Source organism: Rhinolophus ferrumequinum, chromosome 10 (assembly GCF_004115265.2).
Source record: "Rhinolophus ferrumequinum isolate MPI-CBG mRhiFer1 chromosome 10, mRhiFer1_v1.p, whole genome shotgun sequence".
Lineage (NCBI taxonomy): Eukaryota > Metazoa > Chordata > Mammalia > Chiroptera > Rhinolophidae > Rhinolophus > Rhinolophus ferrumequinum.
Genome location: NC_046293.1, coordinates 30876507 through 30900710, shown reverse-complemented (window position 1 = coordinate 30900710; position 24204 = coordinate 30876507).

The window sequence follows — 24204 nt, the reverse complement described above, 5'->3', positions numbered from 1 at the left end:
AGATTAGGGAAGATAAGAAGGGAGATAGAAGAGCAAAAAAGTGAGAGAAGAACTAAGAAAGTCTTCTAGACTTGTTTTGTACTTTAAAAACCGGTAACCTCTCCATTGTTTTTACTTATAGTCAGTTGCAAAATCTAGTTTGCATTTCTCTGTCAACACCAAACCTAGGAAATAGAATTATTCCCCTACTTTTACCGCAAATATAATAAATTGGAGCCCAATGAGAGTGCCACACAAAATATGTAATTAATGCAAATCAGGAAATATATACATTGCAGAAAATAGTATTCAAGAACTAATTATGAAAGAGAAAGTGGTTTATCTACAAAGCTAAAAGGATAGTCTCTAAACAGATGGATTAGGATAAATAAGAAATAATTATAGAAAAACTCCCAGGAAAACTACTATTAAAATTACATATTTACATTGAAACTATAATGTAAAAGAAAATATACAACACAGTGAATTATTGTGCAGAGATCTTGGATTCTTTATAATCTACTTTCGGCAAGAAATTAACTCATTTTCTGTAATTTTGCTACACCTACACAGGTATACAAAGGATAAAGTTAGCCAATTTATGTGGGAAAGAAAGATAGCAGAGCACGAGAAGCAAGGTCTTTAGAGGATATGTGTTATAAGCAGGGCAATGTGAACGTCATTGTATTGCTCTTTATAGAAGTAAAAACCATTTACCACCCACCGTGTCATTTTTGATACAGAATCACACTTTGCCTTGTTCTTTTTGACTCAAAAATAATTATCCCCTGTGTTTGTTACAGTAATAAAGCTAATAATAATTTGTTCTTATAGCATGCTTTCCTCCTAAGAGTTTAAGCACTTTAGAGCAAACTATTCCACTTGTCTTCATAAGAGCTCTGCAAAGTAGGTATATATAGATAAATGGCCATAAAAGATGAATAAAGGGAAATAATCTGGAGAGTTGGATTCTTATTCATCTTGGTTGTCTGAGCCAGAAAATGGATTCTGTATCATGAATATAGACTTGAAATTCTCCCAAGATTCTAGATATTTTTTCCTTGATCTCTGAGGTAAATGGTGAACAATTTTATTGCTTGAAATTTTGGCCTGACTTAAATTGAGATATATTGTCAAATTTTCTATCTAAAGGTATTTTACTGAAAGAATAAAAATACATTTTTTCAAAGGATTTTTGGCACAACTAGTAGCAGTGTCAACACTTGAAAAATACAGGCCCATTTAATATGCATGTCTTTCCTAAGTACAGTAAGTTTCATGTGTTACGTTCAAGAATTAATAGATATATCAAGCTAATGATTTTAGGCATATTTGCTGCCTATAAATATTTCCAAGGAGCCATACATGTCTTAAGATCCTTTATAGACAATGTCAAATAATCTCTAGAACTAGCAAATGAAAAATGGTCATCTTGTCCTTCTAAAAAAAAATAAAGATTAATTCCATTGACCCTAAAATTGAGTTTGTTTATTGCATTCTGAAGCACGAAAAAATAAGCTAAACTTTCTAGGGTTTGAAACAGAGTTAAGTTTAGTCACAATTCAAAACTTTGGGGAATATGTTCAAATATGAGAGAAATCCAAGATTTAGGTGAATCTACTAAATCCTCTTATTTTGTTTTATCTTGTGAAATATTGTAAATCCTATTGTTTGCTGTCTGAAAATTAAAATAGAGAAGTGACTCAGTCATCTAGCTAATTTATATTAAAGAATGTTGAAAATCGGTGCTGAAATAATGTTTCATTTATAGCCAGCAAAGTGAAGTTTTATTCATTTTTGAAAAAAATAAGGTGGAAATAAGGTTTTTTTCCACACTGGAAAAATGCAATCTACTATTTTACAAAATGCCATTCGCTGTTTTGTATATTTGACAAAGTTATAGCTCTCTTACAAAAGGATATTTATTATACCCATGCTGCCAACTCTATCAATTCCATTTGATGGTGAAAACAAACCCAGGGCTTATTGTGATAATATGGAATTGGGTGCAAACATATTCTAAATTGCCAAAAAAACAACAAAAAAAAAAAACCAACGCTGTTGGAAACTATAGTAATACAAAACGGACTCCATTGCTTTTTTGTACGATCGATTGACTATTTGTTGACTACCTTTAAATTTTAATGTCTTAACTTATTTGACCTTTGTCCCCTTCTTTATTTTCTATTGTATTGTATTTTGTACTTTATTGTAGATATTGGCACCTATTTCCAATTCCATGTGGTAATATGTAAATAACCAGATGAGTGGATAGATATATAGGTGGATAGATAGAAAGATAGATGATAGATAGATAGATAGATAGATAGATAGATAGATAGATAGATATTCATGTAAGTGGTGGGTGGACACTCATGTGAGTGGTAGAGAGTGGAGGGAGGGGAAGAGAGAGAATAAAGCAAGGTGGTAGGGACAGAAGAAAACAGTATAAAATTCAATCTGAAGAACCACAGTAGAAAAAGGTATTGTTCTCTTTATCTTATAAATTAGGAAACAAAAACTCACTGGGATTAAGCACATTGTACTCTAAAGAACAGATTGCTATTTAGATTGTTGCCCATGCTGAATATGGATAGAGATCACTAAGCATGTAAGGACTGGAGCTCAAAAGCTTATTTCCCATATATTTGTAAGTCATTAAAAAATAAAACAGTATCAATAATGGGGAATTTTCATTTAATGAGCAGAATAAATAACATGTATCTTTCAAAATTTGAAGATTGATAGTCTATTTTTATGACCAATTTTGTTTTAAAAGCTAATCTATTTATATGTTCCGTTTCATTTAAATTGTAAATTTTTTTATCTGATACCCAATCAAATTAATTAGAAAGACACTATGCCTTTTCAGCAGTTCTTTTTACTTCCAGTATCGTGAAATTCTGTTTGAGATTTTTGTAATCCCTTTTCTTATTGTTGAGTCTAATTGAGTCTAATTGTTGAGATCATCTCTCTTACTGTGATCATACACTGTCAGGTCCCTTGAGACTGTGAGCCCCTTTATTGTCATACGCACAGTTTCCTTTTCATTGTGTGACAGTGAGTTAAGAACAGTTATAAGGGGAACTTCACAGTTATAAGGAGAGAGACTATCACATAAGATATAAGATTCTAGACTGCTGGATGAGATCATCAACTAAGCAAAACATGATAATTAATTCCAATTCTACACCATGAAATAAGAAGCCTGTCCAGGTAAGAGTGTCACCCATATAGAGGTTTTGCAAATACTGAAAATTGATAAAATTGGCCTCATATCTTAGAAGGAACAACAACAACAACAAAAACACTTCTCAGGTAACATCAGAGCTTTTATGTCCTTAAGCATTTATTTCTAACTTCATCTAGTATATAGCAGCAAAATGTTATGCCTTTATTTCCAAATCTTATAAATTCTGTCAAGTTTTTTGACTTTATATATTAGAGTTGTAAACTAGATATAATTTTTAGATTTTGTGATGATGGCTTTGATGATAATAGATTACCACCTGGGTTTTATGTACTGCAGACAGAAATAAGTTCATATTTAATAAAAAAATAAGGTCTCGATAATAATAGGTAAATATCATATGGGTTTACTTTTTATGTAATCACTCTTTAGATGGTAAACATAGTCTCAAGTTACCAACAATTCATATAATTGTTGAGGTCATAAAGATAAAACTAGGCAACAATCTGGAGTGATGATGGATCCTGTGAGCTAACCTATGATAGACTATTTTATTATAAATGAGTTCTGTATTATCTAATATACAGCGTAAAAGCTTATCAATAATAAAAAAAGGTAAGTTTCAAATCAAAGAGAAAATTAGAATCTTGAATCTTTAAAAAAAAAAAAATCTGCTTCCAAAGCATCAAGATCCAATAAAGTTTTGTGTTCAAAAGTATGTGAAAGAAGCACAATAAAAATATTTAAAAAATAAAGCTATTGCAGCAAAATCAAAGTTCTCATTTAACTCCAGGCTTCATGAAGTCCGCTGTGTGTTTCCAGACAAAGCTTGCTGGCAAGGGAGAGGAACACTACACAGTAAACAGGGTGTTCTTTGTAGAAGGCCTTATTATCATTGACCAACTATATAAAAAGTTTATATGCCCATCACATCATGGCACCGATGAAAATCAACATGTCAAAGAGCCAGAGCCATTGTTCTCTGAAGTGACACTGTTCACACCATCATTGAAGCAAGAGAAATGAAACAGATTAAGGGGTTCAGCAATTTTCAACATCAGTCAATTCCAAAGATGGTGTCTGCTCTAACAAAGATCTGGATGTTGTTTTCGCCAGTGCATCGATTGTGCTCGAAAAGCCACAATACTGCCCTCGGCTGTGGCTACGAGATAAGAATTCTGGTGAATAAGAACAGTTCTAGGACAGGCACAAATGAGATTACAAGACAGAGGCCCAAATGGTGCCAAAACTCAGGCTGACGTTTTTGTCTTCAGCTGTCACAGATAGGATGGCTTAAAACATGCATACCACATCATCTTTTTAAAAAGAAAATTGTGTGTGTGTGTGTTTGAGGCGGGGGTGGGGGAGAGAATGGTTTTCAAGGACAAAATGTTATAAAATGACAGAGAATTTGGACTTAGAGAAAAAGACCAGAGTACTAAACCTATTACAAAACTGGCACATCACTGTTCAGGATTTTGGCAGGACATATTTATAACAGATTTTGTGTAGGGGATAGAATCCAAAAACTACTCCTCCCCTAATTGTGAACTGAATTCTCCCTTCTTTGAAAAAAAAAACAGAGGAAGAAAGAAAAATTACTTCATTTTTGGATTATATGGAAATTTGAAAGGAATCAGCCCAGTAGGTTAGATTACCAACTGGAAAATTTGGAAGGAAAGTAAGGTCTGGGATTTCAGGCCCCAAGCTGGTGGACTCTGAATTTGTCACAGAGGTTAGTTCTGTCTCGAAAGGGGAGCCAGCCATCCTGTACAAGAGTACCCCCTGTTGGTTGGTTGGCCAGAGAACACTGGCAGTGCCTGCTGTGGCAGCTGCTCATTTAAACTTCTACCCTGAAATTTGCTGAAAGGAAAGCAAGAAATATTTGAGAGAGGGAACAAGGAGAAGAAGGGAAGCAGAAAGGATATTTTGCAAGGAGGGAAGTTAGGCATGAAAATGTTTTTAAATTATTTTGTTATGATCAAAATATAATAAAGGATGATTACAGAAAACAAGGGTATGACCCTGTGACTAAATTTTATCCAAGGACATTAAATTAGTGTTAATGCCAACATGTTTGTAACTGTGGCTTTTTTTTTATTACCATAATTGTATCTCTGAATTATTACAATGCAGATCAAATCCTCACTCTTCTCCAAAACACTTTTCCAGGTGATTCAGAGGACATAGAATATATTTTTATTCAAGAAAGATAATGATACTGTTTTATTTATCTGAATGATGCAAACAGGGTCTGAAAACTTCCCCACCCTTCTCAATATTCAATCAACGCTAGGAGTAAGCTTAAAATTAACAGAATTCTGAGATAACTACTGATAAGTCATTAAAAACATGACTGTTTCTGCAGCTGTCTCAGATGCAAAAAAGACTTGAAGGAAAACAAATAAAAACAACAACAAAACCAACTTCATGGTGAGAGCTTACTAATGCCCTCTGCAAACTAATTCTGCCGTTTTAGTTTTTAGCACTAACGTGTAATTTTAAAGGAAATAATTCTATCACTACAAATGTGCATAGTGCTGTGCACGGCTGGAGTATTAGCAAATACTAGGAGACTCTGGGTCAGATTTGTTGTAATCTTTACCGTGAGGATACACTTGGGTTCTAAAAGGTTAACGAGCCACTTGTGGGAGACCTTTCCTTCACATTTTAACTTGGTTTTATTCCTGATAGAACCATTAACTTCTACACTAACCTTTCTACTTGTTACTATTACACATATTCTACCCACTAAAGCTTCCTATTGATTTTTGCCAGTGAAGTTTTATAAAATGTAGCTTTAAATACACGGTTTCTGCAATTGTGTTAGCATCAGCCAGTGTGTGTAAAGACAAAGATTAATTCTCTGGTTTTATTTATTTATTTTTTATTGTCATTCAAGTACTCTTTTGTCATGATTGTTTTTCAGGAGGAACCTTTTCTAAAGCTTTCACATTGCGTTTTTTTAAATGTGTGGCAAATACAATTTTCTTTAGTTTCTTAAACATTTTCTTTTATTGTACATGTGTGTGTGTCTTTTGGAATGGGAGATTAAGAACTCGAGATGAAAACGTATATAAATAGAAATACAAATAGTTATATCATGTGAATTTTTATTTAGAAGCCTATCTAAATTGCTGAAATGAATGCATGAGATTCATAAACAAAAATATTTAAGACTTAATTTGGCTCTGTGAAAAATCATGTCAAAAATACAAATTCAGTATGCTTTAAATAGAAATACTATGAAGAAGTTAGCCCTGCCATTTTAGTATGAGTTCGCTGGTTTGCTTTGAGGATTTTAAGTTGGTTTTATAATTTTCCTAATTTTCAATGTCACCTTCTAAAATCAGTGTCCTTCCATAAAAATACTTTCAGTCTATTATTTGTTCAGTTTGAAGATATTGTTTTCTAATTTAGAGGAGTAGTGACATTAACCCATTTCCTGAGACACTTTCTCAAACCATCCTTATAGACTTATATGCAAATGTTCCCATTATAGTGAATGCCTCCATGTGAATACTCTCAAAGCACCTCAGTATAACATACTGCAAAGTGGATGCATCGGTTTTCCTTACAAGTGTGCTCCAATCTTGTGTTTTCCATGTCTGGTAAGAATATCACTAATCTTCCAGTTTCTAAGACTTGAAACTCCAGCTATTTTAAATTGTGTTCACTCCCTCATTACTGGCCAAATGTTATGATTCTACTTTTGAAGTGGTTCTCCCTCCTCTGCATGCTCACGTTCCTCCAGTTCCTAATGACCTATTGAGGTAGCCTGCTCCCCAGATTAGTGCTGACAGTAGTTACCCATTCTACACATGGCTCTGCTCACACCACCTATGGTGTCTAAAAATAAATCCTGTAGTACTAAAGAAGGAGGAGGAGGAAAATATGAACATAAAGGATATATGAGGGCAAAATAAATTATTACACACGTTTCAAGGAAAAAGTATATGTATATATAAAATTCTGATATATATTATTCTTATCTATAAACAGATAGATTGATAAAAGAATAAGCAGATAGCCAGAGAGGGAAGCAAGGAGAGAAGGGAGGGAGGCAGAGAGGAAGGGAGATTGAGAGAGAGACTATAGATCTGAGTAAGATCATTTAGAATCTCTATACATGACAGAACACAACCCAGTTCAAATAAGAATAAATGAAAAGCTCAATAAGCAGAAAACCAACTATTTATCATAGTAATATTTTTTATATTTATTTCCATATGTAATAATTAGAATATGGTTAGATCATTAAATATCTCCTCTCTGGATTGCGTATTTGAAGGTTGGGAAATATCCTGACCGCTTTTAAAATTTAATATCCTTGCTTTAAAATTCAATACTTTATTCTTAGATAGCAAATATTAGAACAGTTGCCTAATGATCAAAACTATGTTAAATCAGTCATTAAAATGAGTAGAAATGACTAGAAAGGCATTGTTCATTCTCAGTAGCAAGTCTCTAGCTCTTTCTGTTAAATAATTAAATAACAAAATGTGTGTATGTGTGATATTTATTTTGTGAGATGATTGTTAAAGGCTAGCAATGCTCATCTATTTTTCAATTAGCCATGCTATGTGGAAAGCCTAAATTTTTGAACCAAGAGGTGATAATTTACCTATTGTCAACAATGTATCTTGAACTAACTGAAGACAAAGTAGATAAAAAATATTTTGGATTTTTGGAAGTTGCTTTTACTAATCTAATCCTTTAAAGGAATACATTTCAGTTTGAGGCATTAATACCATGGAAGTATTAATTCATTCTCTTTAAAGGAATACATTTTCACCATAAGACATTGGATTTTAAGTGATCAAGTTTATTTCACTTGTGTTTTTTGTTTGTTTTATTTGATAATATAAAGCAGCTGGACATAGCTAACTATTAGATGCCATTTCTTCAAGATAGCAAACTAGCAGTAAGATTTAATGGCTTTGAAAAATTATAGCTTTGATCAAGTTATTTATATAAGGCCACTGATCAGGAGATCAGAATCTTCTGCGATGATGACAAAAGTCTTAAGGTGGAGAAAAAGACAGGATGCCAGTTAACAAACTGTACTCTGCGTGGTGGATCCAGAAAGTAGGTGGGAAACAGGGAGCCGTAGATCTACCAGAGCGAGCATAAATGTCAAAGCAGTGTTTTTGCATGTTAATTTTTAAAAGAAAGTCACAAAAGAATGATCCAGAACCTTGTGTATAAACTACAAGAGGGTATATGCTCTTGATACCCTCCTCCTCCTATTTCTGATGTTTGAAGAAATGAATAACACCCTTAGAGAAGATCATATAGAAATTATTGTCCTCAGAAGAAAGCCAAGGTTTAGGTAAGGCAAGGTGGAGGAAAATTTCAGAAGGGTGGTCGGGACCTGTGTCCACTTTTTGTTGCAGAATGCTCTGTGGAGACATAGAGGGAAAAGGGAGAGAAGGAAATTGGTTAAGGAAAACATAGAGTTCCAGAGCTTTGAGTGACATTGTGTGCAGCAATGGCTGACCGTTTTTAAGCCCTTGGATGTATCTAACGTACCTTAGATGATACCTGAAAGGGGGTCTATTTGTAAAGATATGTGGATACAATTGCCTTTTTAAAAATCTGCACATCATAAGCTACAGAGGACATGCTGTGAGTGGTAGAATAGAGCTATCAGACATGAAGGTATGGACCTTCCCATGGCTGAGGGAATGGACAGTCCCCCTAAGCACAATATTTAATATTTGCTAGTTGGTGCTCTGCTTGGTTAGGGGCCCCGGGTCTCTGCCCTCAAGGTTTGGCATGCTGTCAGGGGCTTGACATCATTGTGTGGTAATATGTGCTCTGTAGTGGTATTTGGGCAGGCAGCTGTGGTATTACAGTAAGTCCTTACTTAATGTTGATAGGTTTTTGGAAACGGCAGCTTTAAGTGAAATGATATATAACGGATCAATTTCACCATAGGCTGATATAAACAAGAGTTAAGTTTCTACGGCATATCCCCAAAACATCACCAAACTTCAAATAAAGACCCAAAACATTTCTAATATTAAGCATTGAAATAAAAGTGAGCCACATGTACATTTAAGAAAGATTTATTTAAAAAAGTAAGATCATTATTTTCCAGCTCACTTATTCCAGTTCAGGATTTCAGGTGGCTGAAGCCTGTCCCAGCAGATCAGGGGACAAAATGGAAACCCACCCTGGACAGGACGCCCTTCCATAGCAGAGCACACTCACACCAAATATTTCTCTTCCTTTATTTTAACTATGTGAAGCCATGAGAGCAAATATGTTTCTTGAACTCACCTTCTCCTGAAGATGATTTGTCAAGTCATTGCCCTTAACTTTTGACAACCCAATGAATCCACGAAAATAGAACTGGTCCACATGCCCAAGGCCTAAAAGAAGTTATAGTTCCAATGGAAATTAGGTAGTGTATTAAAACGGAGCATCAATCCTTTCACTTAGTTTTCATGACAACCTTTGTCTATGACCAAAATCTGAGAATATTTGCTAAAATATCAATCATATTTATCATTTCTTTAATATAATGGAGGATAATAAAGGTGGCAGAAATAAATAAGATGGTTCAGATGATTCTGGTGATTGTGCATAAATTAATTAACTACAATGTATACTAGATGAAGTTTATAGTATATCAAATTCACTTGAAAATATTTAGCAAAGCAACTTGGAAAATTGCCCGGGGCATATGTTATAATGATCCCAAGGAAATATTCTGTTCTCTGATGAGAAATAAATCACAGTAGTTAAGTTCTTAAACATTGTCCAGAGAAACAGTAATTTATAACAGTAATCTAATAGTTTTGCCCAGGTATTCAAATCTTATTTAAATAGGATTTGAGGGGTGAGTGACAGGAAGTATGAATCAGTAAAAATCTAGTCGTGATCATTTAATGGATAAACACTATCCAAACTATAATCTAAAATGATTCATACAAATATTTATTAAGGACTTACTATATGTCAGGTAGTTTATTAGGTCTTGATGTACACAATTTCTGTCTTGAAAGCATTAACAGAAAAAAACTATACCGACAAACAAATACAAAAACCTAGCAGAAAACAGAAATGTTTTAAGTGAAATTATAAAAAATATAACGCAAAGTGTCATTGAATTTCCATTTTTATGTAGAAATTGGTTGAGTAGGATGAAGGAAATGATATTTAATTTTACGATAGTATAGAATGAGCAAATTTGATGTTTATAGAATAAAAGGAAGAAATTACAAAATATGTATGAGACCTATAGAATAATTGAGAATTATATCATTGTCTAAATCAATAAACAATATGAAAAATAAAAGCAACAGAATATAGGCTAATAGATTTTTCTGAACACACTTTTCAAAGTTTTCCCATGATGTGCTAGCAGTTCTGCAAGTATTTTTAGTGTACTTAAAGTATATTACCTTTTCATAAGGAATCATCTGTGTGCTAGTAATTGTCAGAGAGAGTTATATTGTACAACCCTTGTCCTCTTGAATATATTTTAAGTAAAATGTCTTGAAGAAATACTTTATTGTCATTTCATGAAACTATTCTGCTTGGCTCCATATGGGAAAATGATCAAATTGAGTGAATATTTAGCCTACTGCTGACCCCAAAATTCCATGACTTGAAGCTATAGTCTTTTCCAGGCAGAATTTTGCTCACTGGTGGTTCCCATTGATATAATTGTTCGATTTTTCTCTTCATTGCACTCAGATGGAGAGTCAAGAATTATTTCTATAATGTTTCCTTTGATGAGAGTGTCTTTATGTAAAGTGGAGATATTTTGTTGGTAATACTGGTGCTCGATAAATATGCACTTGAGGAAAAGTACGTCCAAGCTACTTTTGCCACACCATTTCTCTCAGTCTCTGGCCATCTTGGAGCAGGGCTACGCAAAATTAGTTTTGACACTTTACATTCAAATCCATTTTGACTAGAAGAGGGCAGTATTAAGCCATAAGAGCTTCATGTTTATCTTTTGAATTACAAGGAACAGCTGAGGAATTCTCTCTAATTAATCCCAAGTACTATTAAATATCTGTCAAACCAGTCTGACCAAACAAAAATAATTGGTAAGACAATAAATTACATGTAAAGGGAAAATGACCATAGCTATCATAATATAAAAGGAAGGCAATTATGGAAATGATCGCTCAGAGGTGACTGAGTGCACGATCCAAACATCAATGTAAAATTTTTACTTCAAAAAGAAAAACAAATTGACAGGAAGAGGATGTATGAAGACTTCGATTAACAGAAAATTTTACAAAAGAGTAGAGTACTCGTGGTTTAGTTTGTCACAAGCTCAATATAAACCTGCAGTGTTATGTCGTTGCTTAAAAAATTCAACTAAGAGACTGGAGGGGACTGAGATTAGAATTAGTGGACTTTTAAGAAGGAGAGGCCAAACACAATTGGCAAGAAGTGGCATGCATCTCAACTTGCTCCACTTTATGTAGTTGCATGGGATGAGTAGCCTGGACATGAACCTGGAACGTCCGTCAGCAGAGCTCCTCCATATGAACTCAGCTTTAGGTCAGGTGGAAATTTGGGTCCTGTGTACCATGGCTTGATCCTCAAAGTGACCAGTTATGCTAAGTCTCTAGCTATAACTTCAGTCTGAGAGGAGGAACCCACAGATGAGTTTCATTACGTACTACCATGATTTCCAGAAAATAAGACCTAGCCGGACAATCAACTCTAATGCATCTTTTGCAGCAAAAATTAGTATAAGACCCGGTCTTATTTTATTATAATATAAGACCCGGTCTTATCTAATCTAATCTAATCTAATCTAATCTAATCTAATCTAATCTAATCTAATCTAAATACCGGGTTATATATTAATTATTGTTCCAAAAGGAGCAGTAGAGCTGATTGTCCACCTAGGTCTTATTTTCGGGGAAACACGGTACTATAGTGAGTTAGAGAGTAGGGACCATTATATTTCCCCATTGAGTTAATCCTTCATCCAATGAATATAAGTATGAGTCATTAGAAAAAAAAAAAAAACATTCCTCAAAAATCGATCTTATCAGCAGCTTCTCTCTGGAGCTGAGTCACCTGCTCAGAAACGATAGGAACTTCAGGGACTCACATAAGTTTATCATTTGGGTCCATTTGAAGACTTCTTGAAATAAAAATATAGATCTAGTCATTTACTCTTGTTCTTGAATGGATCAGTAACTCTGTCCTCTCTTCATATTCTGAGTATAAAATTTGTTTATCCCATGGTGAGTAGGGTCACAGAAATAGACCTCAATGCTGCTAGAATGGATGTTTCAATAGACTTATAACAATAGTACAACCCACTTAGGAAAAGGAAAGACATTACCCATTCAGAAAGTTGATACACATTGGCTCCCTGCAAACTTATAGTTTATTATGTGATACTACAGACATCTCTTAAGGGAAAAGGAGGGTCTCCAGCACCGGCGAATTTCTCTGTCTAGCAGCTACAATGAATGATACCAGTGGCTGGAGTATCCTTTCCACTTTGAACTCTGCTTTTAATTAGATGCCAAGCACCTGAGGGGAAATATTTTGATGCATGAAATATTTCCAAAACCTGGAAATGAACTTTTTAATTGGAAAGCTTCCATGAGAAGCCTGAACATGAGCCTGAGAAGACTGTCAGTGGGCAGTTAGAAGAGGTACACTCACCAGCTCAGCATGAAATCCTCTCCACTGTGCTTGAATAAGCCATCATTTGCCACAGATATGAAATCTCAGCAGACCTAGGCCACTATTCTGTTCTGTCCCAGAGATAGGGACAAATAGAGCCCCTGAGATATGGAACTCATGGAATCATTATTCAGAAATCTCTCTGAGAAATCTAGGATGCCTGAGTTCTGATATTGGTCATGTTGCTTCAACCAGATTTTACGTGAAGACTGTGGATATGTGTGGGAGACCGTGGGAGTTGGGACCAGATATGGCATTTAGAGGTGCCGTTGAGCCAAAGAAGGGAAGAAAGAGTACCAACCAAGCTTCCAGTCCAGTGGAGACTAGGCCAAAAACCATGATAGAGGCCAAAACCTCTAAGTGGAGAGAAAGAGGTGGGCAAGGGAGACAAGAATGTAGACTAAAGAGAAAAGCATAGAGATTTCTAAAAGTGCTAACATGCTATGTGGTAGAAAGAGATCAAAGGGCCAGCTCTTAGCTTATTGAAACAAATGGGATATAAAGTTTGGAAATTCATAACTACCATAATGTAAGATGTAATATAAAAATGAGAGGGTTTATTAAAATTACAGGACAACTCTGGAAATTTAGGGGAGAAAACTAGGACAAGTGGCTTCTGAGCTGACAAGATATAATAAATTTGATATGATTGCTTTAGAAAATAAAATTTTTAGATTGATACAAGACAATATATTTTAGACAAGATATAATAAATTTGATACGATTGCTTTAGAAAATAAAATCTTCTACTATTGGTTAGAAGATGAGAGACTTTTCAGAGACTTTCGTTAAAGGATCAATTTCCCTCGTGTTGTAGTGAATTCCCCACTCTTAGAATTGTTCAAACAGAGCCAGGAGGGCCACCTCTCATTGACCTTATGGAGGATCTTTATTTTGTTTTTCAAACCACAACTTCTAAAAATATTCAGTGGTCTAAAAAAAAAAAACATACCAAATTAATATGGCAATTCATCTCTTTAGTTTTTAAGTTCTTAGAGCATGAAAATTTGTACAGATCTCTTTGTAAAATCTCAAATCTAGCATAATGATGAATAGACACTTTGTAATTATTTTACTGACAGAAATCACTATTGGATGTTTTTTAATGCTGTGCTTTATTCATTAGTCTATTTCTACCAGTGTTGTAAAAAAAAAAAAAAAGAATCACAATGGTATGACTGATTTGAGTTTAGCATTCCTCCCAATATCCATCTTAGGTATAGATAGAAGTCCCAATCAAAATTTCTTTCTCTAATTAGTAAATATAGAATATGTCTAATAAATTAGATATTTCAAAAATTCTAAACTATAAGGAATATAAAAGTTTAATAAAGGAAAACCATTCTGCATTTCTGATTCACTACTACCAGCATATTTTTGTAGTGATAAAAAAAGATAAAATTATTTTACAATGATTTTGGTGGGTATTCACTTTAAATTTAGGAATACATAGATTAGCAAATCAAGTTGTGTCTTTTTAATACTTTTATATCAAACGTTGAGTTTTTTTTCTACTCAGGTTCCACTTTCACTTTACTTAGATTTGAATACTTTCAGTGATTTCATCCATATTTTCTCTCTTGTATCAATTATTTTTTTAAACATTATTTACTTGCTTTTGAAATTTCAGTTGCATTTTATTCATCTACACCTTGCACTAAAATTTAACTTTGAAAAAAATTATCTTTACACAAATATCATTGCTATAAAATAGGTGAGGAAGGAGTTCTTATTTGTATTTTCTTAAGCATTGTGGAAAGTTATTTGCTGTTTAGATCAGTACCTCTATACATGCGTGCGCACGTGCACACACACACACACACACACACACACTTAGTTTGTCTGTTATGTTGCAAAGCTCACAGGGAGATTATAGAGTAACCTTAAATTGGTAAATAAGTCAAGTGGGTAGCATTATCAGTTAGTGCACATTGTCGAATTGCAATGTGTTAGACTTTTACAATTGCATTTTAATTCTGCTTAAAGGAATCTTTTTTTTTTCCCTCACAATTTGTAAACCTATGGTCTCCTTGAAAAATAAAACTCTGCACATGACATTTTCAGATTCCCCTTATCCCATTTCCATTAAAGACAAGTCTGACTTTGGGAGCACTAAGAATTTCAGAGAATTGAATTCCAGAGAGAAACCCCTACTGGAATAAAGTCTGCCTATCCAGGAACACCGAGGACAGCTTTTTCTCACCCCTGCTAATGAAGAGCTAGACTAATGCCTCCTCTTGGGGGTTGCAGTAATACTCTCATGGAACATTCATTTGCAGAAGCTGCTGAGTTAACTCCAAAGTCTCCCTTTCCCATAGCAAGTTGACTGCAAAGACAATAAATTTAAGGGGTCGTGATTATGGTGTCTCCCAAGACACTGAGTAAAATGTTGCAAGTTCTCACACCCCATTTCAAAGTCTCTTATGGATTGTTGGTGGCAAGATGTGCGTATCTTGAAGAGGTCACCTCCAAGAAGTTTCTACAAAGCAGCTAATAGACTAGATAACTGCAGAAATAAAGGCACATTTCTGAGACTTTCCTTTCTGGTGCAATTAAAGTAGATGCTGTCAACGTATGTTGCAATAGAATTAAGGGGGGGAGACCCCAAGTTAAAAGTAAAGGCTGATAAATGAAACTATTGGTATAAGCAATTAGTATAAGGAAAAGAAATTTAGCTTTTCCTAACATGTCCCATAGCTTAGAAGAGGGCCTTTCATAAAGGAAAGAGGGAAAGGAGGATTGAAAGAAGGGAGGACTTAACAAATAAAATAGTTAACAGTAAAGTTTATATTGCTGCTAATAGGGCAAAGATGTAAAAAATGTTTTGTGCCCATGAGCACTAGGATTTTATTTTTTTCACTTGTTTGATAATGTTCTTGAATTTTCTCCTAATACATGTATTATGGGACTAAAATTTAAAGCGAGATCCTGTACATGAGAGGAAATTGAACTAAAGCAATCTCTATTGTTGGCTGTGAAGTTTCTTTGTTGTTTTCTTTTCCTCTACTGGGTACTCTGTCATCAGCGGGAGGTCAATTTATAGTCTCTTTAAAATGAATAAATCCAACAGTTTTTCTTTCTTTTCTGATGTATTTTTGAAACCTGTCTCAGAATAGTGAGAACAAACTTAATATATGGACTTCACGAATGATTTTCTCTAAAGAGGATGCATTATGCCCAGAAGTGGATCTCTCACTGATACTCATTTTCTGGGGACTGGTTTGTGACTCTATGTAACACTAGCTCTTTTAATAGCCACAGGAAGAATTAGTTAAAAATTGACTTTGAATGTAATTCATTTGCTGCAAAGTGGTCTTTCACCCCCTGCTCTTCTCTTTCACTCGCATCCACATTTTTGTGTCTAGTCCTTTGTTAGAAAATGAACTGCACAGCAAAAGCATGTGAGGATAAGGATTTCTGAATACCATCATGCACACCATGGTGTTCCCAGCACTGAGCCATTAATGCATCACTGCTGCCCTGTGGCTGGATAAGGGAGGAGAGCGAGTTAAGAGGAGCAGCTGACTAAGAGGAGCCCCAGGGATGAGCTCCCAGAGACTCTTACCTGGAAAGAAGAAAGCAATAGCTTTCATTGTGTCTAGTCTCCTCTTAGCTCCCTGCACTCAACTCCCAGGGATTGGCTTGTTGCTGGACATGCCACTAACTTCTGTGTCACGGCACAGAAACTCAGCACAGGTAAAACTGAAAGGAAAATGCTTTCTTTATTTACCTGCTCAAAGTTAAATTAGTCACGGTTTAGGACAAATACCTCGCAGAGCTAATTATAAGCACACATTTAATTGGCCAAAATGTGTTTAGGTTCAGCTATTACTCCTCACCTCATTTTTAAATAACCAAGGTCCACCCTTTCCCTCTCTCTAAAATTGCATAGTGAATGCCAATAAAGGTGGTTGTGCAGTGACTTACTGGACTTTAAAATCAGTGTTAAGATTCTCTAAGCTTCTTAAGTTATGAATTAAAAGGTCCTTGTTACTGGTAACGGGAAGGCAAGCATCACTCATTAAAGAACAGAGGTGGAATTTTTTGGATCAATACAGTATTTTACTCATAAATTTGAAACGTTTTTCCTCTACATCTCCTGTAAGTAAAAATTTAGATACAGAATAAACTCGGCATTAGCCAAATAAAATACATTTTCAACTCCTATCACAAAAGCTTCCAAATGCTCATAGGAAAAAAAAAAGAAAAGATGACATCTATGATTAGCTTCCTAGTTTAGACAACTCCAGAATTCCCACTAACAGAGCAGGGTCTTCATAATCTCTAGTAACAGTTTACCTTTGCCTTTTCTTCTATATAGTATTCTTGGTCCTAATTCCTAGGTATAATAAAGAGTGAAAACAATCCACCCTTCAACAGCTTTTGTAAGACAGAAAAATAGTAGCAAAAATAGGCAATTGAAAATTGCAGAGATAAATACTGCATCTAACATTGATTTTCAATACCTATTAGTTTTTTATTCACAAAGTAACTAAAAATATAATTCCAAGATAGTAAACATCTTTAAAACTTGCTTTCTACTTTCTACTGGTAAAAATTCCTTTCCTTCAGATAATTGAAAGTCTACATCTTTCAAGTATGTGTGTGTGTATATGTGTATATATATATATATATATATACATATATATATATATATATATCTAGAGAGAGAGAGAGAGAAATATATTTATATATTTACATATATGTATATATATTGACAAATATATATATTTATATATACATATATATGTAAATTCAACAGTTTATGCAGAGAAAAAATGTTAACTTGTTATATTGTTATAGTGTCAGATAATACCTCAGGAAACATATCAAGCTTTTTAATTAACATAGAACGATAAGGTTGACCAGTGTTAACTAAGTTATAAAGGACCTAATCCCTTAAGAATAATCTCTAGAAACAGAAAAAAAATCAGTAATTTGAAGTTTGCGACTCATGATCTAAATCTTAATGAAGGAGCTGTTACTGGAAAAATAAAGTTATGATGTTTCTGATATCTACTTAAATATAAATAAAATATAAATATGTAAAGAGTCAGAGATACATATTTAAAATTCCAGCTGTGATCAACTGACAATCATAATAATTATTTTATGTGATGTTGTTTTTAGAATTACAGAATCCAAAATTCCATTCATAATTAAATGAGGTAAGATTCTTAGCGTCATGTTTTGGTACAAAATATAACCCACCCCACCATCAGATTGTCATTTTAACAGCTCTTAACCTCTCATAGGAACTCAAAATGACAGTGATTGTTTCACTAAAGGAAATAAACCTTCAAGAAAAAGGAAAACATTAACTCACTCAGAACCTTAAAGTACATCTGCAAATAGATTAATTAGAATACATATGTATAGCTTTAGATCCATACTTCTAATTTTCTTCTGATCTTCCCAAATGAACGTTCCATGTTATTCATAACCAAACAATACACTCAAAGCAAATTCAGCATCTTCTCGACATATCCTTTGGGATATTGCGGTATGTCAAAAATCCTATGTTCTATATTTGCAGTGTTTGTGAGTGTGTGTGTGTGTGTGTGTGTGTGAGACAGAGAAAGAGAGAGAGAATCTAGTCCCTCAACAGGGGACTACCACAGGGTCTAATTTGTGGATTATTTTTTCTTGAAGTTATATAGATCTTAAGGTTGCTAAGATCCAAAATGTTGAAATGCTGGTGAATTTTCAAAACACAGGTGTTGAAATGGAAGAGATGGAGGAGGTAAGACCAGATTGTTGGTTATGTCCATAATGTAAATGTTTAAGTTACGAAATACGATGATAGGAGATAGGGTAAGAAAATATCTTTAAACAAGGTCTTTAATTCACCAAAGGAGGAAGACACATGGTGTAGCTAAAATGCTTACTATAAAGTAAATAAAAGAATTTTTTAATAAATCGTCATCATTATAATTCTTTGTGTCATTATGAAAATCAACGCAATTTTTAAAAATTGAGTTTAACTTAAAATATTAATACTTTCACAGATATATTCTAGGCAATGGGATGTGAATTACAGTTAATAAGCAAAGAATGGGAAAGTTACTATATGAGAGAACTGATATACTACAACTTCTCACAAATATCCTTAAAAAACAGACAATTTAAACAAATCACACCTGACATAATGGCCACATCAAGAATTATTTAAGAATGTGGAGGGGTCAGTGCTCTATTTCGAACTGACATTTGGTTGAAATTAGAAAAAAAAATTGTTACTCACTGATGTTTCTCATTATGGCAAAATTCTAATTACAGGTAGGAATTTCTTCTAGAAAAATCTCAGACAGATTTAATGTTTGCTTTGGAAATCTTACAAAATATGATTGTATAAAAATTAAAAATTATGTCAGTGAAAAATAGAAAAGGTTATTTGGATTGTGAATTCTTTTCATTTTGGTAATTTTCCTTCTCATTTTTTAATAGGCATATATTACTGTTCAATGCAATAATAAAACACACTATAAATGAAAGGCAAAAAAGTGTTATAAATAGGTAAGAATGGAATTAAATATACTAAAAACAAAATGAATACAGGCTTTTGAAATCCTTTTTAAAAAAGGGTTAACTAAAGCTATATTAGAGTATAATGATGAATACAAATGGATAACTTCAGTACTTGGTGATGCAATTAACAAAAACAAAGTAAAACTTTCATTTCATACTTCAGTATTGTTTGCAAATATGTAAAGTGAGAAAATATAAGTAAAATATAGAAACTTATTTTGTGCTGAAAAGGAAAAAATAAAGAGGAATGGATCAAATCTGTAAAAGGATGTATTACTGTAACCTACAAAAATAGAGAGGGTGCCAACATAATGTATACACATTTAAGAAAGGAAAAAACTGTATTAAAATTGTAACACTCAACATATACTGATAACAAAAGATGAATAGAAATCACGTGCATACATTGTTTTCGCACCCCTGGTATAAGATAGTATTTTAAAATTTAATGAGTCTCATTACTTCTGGAGCTTGTAAGGGCTCAGGTGAACACACTGGGTAAACACAGATCGTCCAGAATAATTTCTCTATTTTTTAAATTTTTTATTAAAGTTACTGGGGTGACATTGATTAGTAAAATTATTTGTTTCAAGTGCACATTTCCATAATACATCATCTATATATTACATTCTGTGTTCACCACGCAGAGTCAGTTCTCCTTCCACCACAAAACATTTGACCCCCTCTCTCCTATCTCCCCCCTCCAACCTTACCCTCTTGTAACCACTAAACTGTTGTCTCTGTCTATGAGTTTTTGTTTCTTTGTGTGTTTGTCTTATTCCTTTCAGTTTATATCCCACATATGAGTGAAGTCATATTGTTCTCAGCTTTTTCTGTCTGACTTGTTTTGCTTAGCATGGTAATCTCAGAATCCATATATGTTGTCACAATGGCAGTATTTCAACATTTCTAATGGCAGAGTAATATTCCATTGTGTATATACACCACATCTTTATCCAATGGTCTATCAAAGGACATTTTGGTTGTTTCCAAATCTTGGCCCCTGTGAATAATGCTGCAGTCAACATAGGGGTACATATATCTTTATGTGTGAATGTCTTCAGATTTTCAGGGCAGATACCCAGAAGAGGGATCGCTGGGTCATATGATAATTCAATTTTTAATTTTTTTGAGGAACCTCCATATTGTTTTCCGTAGTGGCTGTATCAGCAGTGAATGAGGGTTCCTTTTTCTCCACAGCCTGTCATTTTCTGTCTTGATAGCCATTCTAACAGGTGCGAGGTGGTATTTCATTGTGGTTTTGATTTGCAGTTCCATAATAGCTAGTGAAGTTGAACACTTTTTTATATATTTGTTGGCCATTTGTATGTCTTGGGAGAAGTGTCGGTTCAGGTCATCTGCCCATTTTTTAAATTGGATTGTTTGCTTTTCTGTCGTTGAGTTGTATGAGTTCTTTATGTATTTTGGATATTACCCCCTTTACCAGAGATGCTGTTTGCAAATATCTTCTCCCATTCAGTTGGTTGCCATTTTGTTAATGGTTTCTTTTGCCATGCAGAAGCTTTTTAGTTTGATATAGTTCCATTCATTTATTTTTGCTTCTACTTTCCTTGCCTTTGTGATCAAATTCATAAAAATCCTCTCTGAATTCAAGGTCTATAAGTTTACTACCTATGCTTTCCTCTATGCAATGTATTGTTTCAGGTCTTATGTTTAGGTCTTTGACCCATTTTGAGTTAATTTTGATATATGGTGACACATAGCAGTCTAGTTTCATTCATTGGTACATGGCTTTCCAATTTTCCCAGCACCATTTATGGAAGAGGCTTTCTTTTCTCTATTGTATGTTTTTGGCTCCTTTGTCAAAAAATATCTGCCCAAATATATATGGATTTATTTCTGTGTTCTCAATTCTATTCCATTCGTCTGTGTGTCTGTTTTTCTGCCAATACTATGTTGTTTTGTTTATTGTCACCTTGTAGTATAGATTGAAATCAGGGAGTGTGATATCTCCAGACTTGTTCTTTTATCTTAGGATTGCTTTGGTTATTCAGGGTCTTTTGTAATTCCATACAAATCTGATTACTTTTTGTTCTATTTATTTATAAAATTTCATTGGGATTTTGATGTGGATTGCATTTAATCTGTATAATGCTTTGGGTAATAATTTCTGCCAATTTTAATACCAGATGGACAAGAAAAAAGAAAAATTCAAGGATGAGATGCTTAGAAGAAAGAAAACAAAAACACTTTACTAAGGGAGTTCAGTACAAATCAGTGTTTGACAGTCACAGTCCAATTTCTACGTCTCCTAATGGTACAAATAATGTTTTTGTGTGTGTGTTTATTCTACGTACTCTTTTTCCTTTAATACCTTAGATGGGAATCCGTAACATGTAACATATTCCAGGTCATACCAACATATCATGCTCCATGAAAGTTTTCATGTCTGATCGTATAGGAATAATTTTAATGGTCTCCTCAAACATTAGACTCAAACATGAACTACAAAGAAATCAGTATTCAACTGTGATCTTTAAAATGAGCTTATAATTTACTTATGTTTATATCTTAAACATTGTTTTTTTTTATATTTTCCTGTTGTTTGACTAGATTGCATATGCATTTTCTTATATTATGAACACCCAAAGCCTAAAGACCTCCCTGTATAATTTTCAGTGTAAAATATCAACTAGAGTTCTAGGCATGCAAATATATTTAATATAGTTTTTTTTTAATAAGACTTTTTTTTAGAGCAGTTTTAATTGTTTTACAAAAAAAATGAGGGGAAGGAACTGAGATTTCTTATATACCCCCTGCCCCCATAGATACATAGCATCTACCATTATTCAAATTCCCTACCCGAGAGGCACATTTGTTATAACTGATGAACCTGCATTGATGCATCTTAATTATCTCAAGTCCATAGTTTGCATTAGGGTTTAATCTTTGTGTTGTAAATGCTATGAGATTAGACAAATGCACAATGATATTGATCCATGATTAAGGTATCATACAGAATATTTTCACTGCCCTAAAATTCCTCTGTGTTCCACCTCTTTGTACCTCCTCCATTGTCCCCCAAAACACAATTAGCAGAGATCAAGCAAGCATCAGAACCAGGTATTCAGGGATATTGAAATTATGAGACTGCAAATTTAAAACAAATAACATTAATACTAGGAGAAGAAAGAGAGAAAGAAACAGAAGACATATTTCAAACGATAATGACTGAGAATTTTCTTATTTTAGTGTCACACACCAAACCAGTTTCAGGAATCCTATAGACCATTAACAGGATAAATACCAAAACAACAACAACAATAAAACCAACCAAACAAAAACTGTACTTACGCATATGATCTTCAAACTACAGAAAAATCAAAAATAAAGAAACTATCTTGAAAGAATACCGAGGAAAAATTTAATGTAAAGAGGAAATTCTTGCTTTGTATCTGCTCTTCATAAGAAAATTGTTTCTTGCCATTAAGTGTGATATTAACTATAGGTTTGTACATATTCTTTATTAAGTTGAAGAACTTCTCCTCTATTCCTTCTTTACTTAAAATTTTTATCAAGAATCGGTGTTGGATCCTGTGAAATGCTTTTCTTGCATCTATGAATATGATCATGTAATTTTTCTTTTTTAGCCTATTGATAGGATAAGTTACATTAATTGATTTTCAAATCCTTTCCAACATCATACTAGAAGTTCTAGCTAATGCAATAAGACAAGAGAAATAAAATGTATACAGATTGGTAAGGAAGACATAAAACTGTTTTTGTTTGGAGATGACATAGCATCTTTATGTAGAAAATCCAAAATTAATTGACAAAATCTTGGAACTAATAAGCTGTTTATAGGACAGTTGCAGTATAAAAGGTTAATGTATAAAATTTAATTGTTTTCCTATATACTAACAATGAATATTTCAATGGAATTTGAAATGAAAACCACAATACCATTTACATTGGCACCCCAAAAAAATGAAATACTTGTAGTATGAAATCTTAGTATAAGCAAAATGTATATGAGATTTATAAAACAAATAAGGAAATAAGGAAACAAAAACTCATAGACACAGACAATAGTTTAGTGGTTACCAGAGGGTAGAGGGGTAGGGGTTGGTAGATGAGGGTAAACAGAATCAAATATATGATGATGGAAGGAGAACTGACTCAGGGTGGTGAACACACAATGTGATATATAGATGATGTATTACAGAATTGTACACTTGAAACCTATGTAACTTTACTAACCATGGTCACCCGAATGAACTTAACAAAAAAGATAGAGATCTATAAAATTACAATGAGTACCATAATAAAAAAAGAACTAAATAAAAGGAGAACTATTCCTTGTTTATGGAATGGAAGACTCAATAGTGTCAAGATGTTAGTTCTTCCCAATTTCAAAAAAAAAAAAAAAAATGAAAGGCATACAAAAGGAAACACACACACACACACACACACACACACACACAATTTGAAGAGATAGAGCAAGCATCAGAACCAGACACATAGGAATGTGGAATTATCAGACCTCAAATTTAAAACAATAATTGATAACAGAACATGATGTACTGGATAAAAAAGAACTGCTGTAAATAGGTCTTAGGAATGTACTCATGAGTTAAGGGGGAAAAGAAGTGTTCTACAGTTCTGTGATTAATTCTCAGCCTTTTAGTGAGGCTTGCCTCTGGACCGTGAACTTCATAAGTGTTTCTTTGGGGTTTTTTTTTTGCCTCTTAGGTCAGGCAGGACAGCTAAATTGGGCTAGAGTTGGGTATTTCCCTGCCCCCAGGTCAGTTAGACACTGATAATACTACAGCTGGTTAGGTTCTGGTTAAGTAGTCCCCCCTTAGGGT